Consider the following 2,295-nt stretch of genomic DNA (forward strand, 5'->3'; position numbering starts at 1 on the left):
CATTTTTAACACTGCATCTTAAAATATTTCCCACTGACACATTTATTACACCTCATTGAGCTATTCCTTACACCTTTTAAAAACAATATTTTTAAAAGGTGTTCTTTAAGTGTTTTTATGTTCTTCCAATATTCTTCAAATGGCGTGAATTTGAACTACTGAAGTGGGGAATACTACAGAAAAGGCGTGAAATATTGTAGGAAGGCTGTATTACGCGTGATTTTAATTCAGTTTGCCACCTTTACCACATCGTGCTACACTCAATGAAGGTGTCATAAACACTTTTAACTGTACACTCAAAAACATTTAGTGTGTTTTAACACCTTAAAAGTAGTTTTATGGGTCCACAGACCGAAACCATAATTTGAAGGTCCCATTTGACCAAACTCCCGCAATTTAGGCGGTTTTCGAACAGTGGTAAATAGCCTCAAATGACTACACTTAAGTGTTCATTGCTAAAAATTCTCTGATAATAACAGATTGCAAGGTGATACATTATCTAACGATTTGAAGGCTTATCTAAATATAAGGGAAAGGTGAAATAAGCCATAATCCATAACATATCCTTTGTTATTATTGTAACATGATGGTTAAAATGATAAATTTATATTTAAATTATAGTAAATAAACTTGTTCCAGTAAATTGTTGAGATATTTATGGATTTTTAATGAAAGGTTTGGCTGTAGTTCAAATTTACATTCGAAGAATCACGAAATTTTATAAACTATTAATTCAACCGATAACCAATACTTTGGACCGTATACGCAGAGTGTGGGCGTCATAAGCACTTAACGATACATTAACCTTGTTTTGATTTAATTAAAAATGTTAAACCCGGGACGCAATGTGTCAAAACAATGATTATAAAACTTTATGGGTAATGTCAAATAAGGTAGACTTCGAAACTGTTCTTTAAATATTAAGCTGAAAGGATTTAGACACACTTATTTGAACAATGGTTGTCGAAAAAAAGAATGGAAATTGTTCAACAGAGGTGCAGTTTAACACCTTTTCAACTCGTCTTTCGTACTAAAAGATAATTATGTGTGTTGTGCAATTCCTTACAGGATGTGTCTCAGCACCTTTGCGAGCTTAAAATAACACTTTTAAGCGTGTCGCGTAACGCCTTTAAGAGTGTCGCGTAACACTTTAAAGAGTGTCCTGTAATGCCTTTAAGAATGCCGCGTAACGCTTTTAAAAGTGTCACATAACACACTTTGCAGGTTTTATAAAGCTACCATAGCACCTGATCACCAATTCCTCAGCTACGTTTTACTCAGGGATAAAAATATTTTCTTAAGAAAATATCATCTTTAAAAATACTGTTATATTTAATTTAATACGAACAATTAAGTCTTTTTTCTTGACTTTATAATCTTTGGATTGACTTCAAAATCAAAATATACTGAAGACCTCATTTAAGAAATAAGTTATTGATTTTCTATCCCGCAGTATTATTATTTAATTTCCGTGTTTCATTTCAAACGGTGTTTTAAAGGTTTTTATTACCGAATTTACACCTTAAATTGTCCGGAAAACTCAACGTGACGAAACTCTATTTTGGATGTTTTTAATTTGTAAAAAAGTGTTTTCTTGAATTGCACTCTTTTGAAACTTCCATTTCGCTAAATATTAATTGTCCACAAAACTATTTCATATTAATATTAATAATATTCATAAATCAATGAAAAAATGCGAAATTGTTCTCTCGCCTTTTTCGCGTTATTGTATGAGATAGCAATTAAAAATTTACAGAATTGTGCTTAAAAATACCAGTTTATAAAATTTAAAGTCTGAGATCTACCCTTTCGAAAAAAGGAGTAATTCCAGATACATTTTACACCTACATTAACTTAGCGTTTTTTCGTAGATAATGGTCACCTTTAAAATACCAATATAACACCGTTTTTGTTATTCATGTGAAAATGTTAGGTGTTATATAGGTTTATTTAAAAAGTACACCATTTTCACTCAGAATGCATTTGATTAGGCGCTGCACCTGCGCGCGGGGGCATCAACAGCGCCCCCCTCCTGCCATTCATCCCTGTGCCCAGAATGGTACCTGCGGAACCGCCGTCAAGGCATACGGGATCGGGCAGCGGGCCCGGCAACGCCCTTTAAGCAGATGACAGAGGCGGGACACCGTCAGCGGCGAGCCCAGCCAGGAGGTGGTCGGTGACAGGGCTTGGACTAAGGCAGGAGAAGGCTCGAGGGGCCGGGGGATCGCCCTCCGAGCACAGCAGTGCCATACGGTCCAAAAGTGTATCCGCGGCCCCCAGACGGTTGCCAAGAGC

The sequence above is a fragment of the Phalangium opilio genome, unplaced genomic scaffold, assembly GCF_054372755.1.
Source record: "Phalangium opilio isolate 3A_F unplaced genomic scaffold, DU_Popi_V2 ptg000002l_1, whole genome shotgun sequence".
Lineage (NCBI taxonomy): Eukaryota > Metazoa > Arthropoda > Arachnida > Opiliones > Phalangiidae > Phalangium > Phalangium opilio.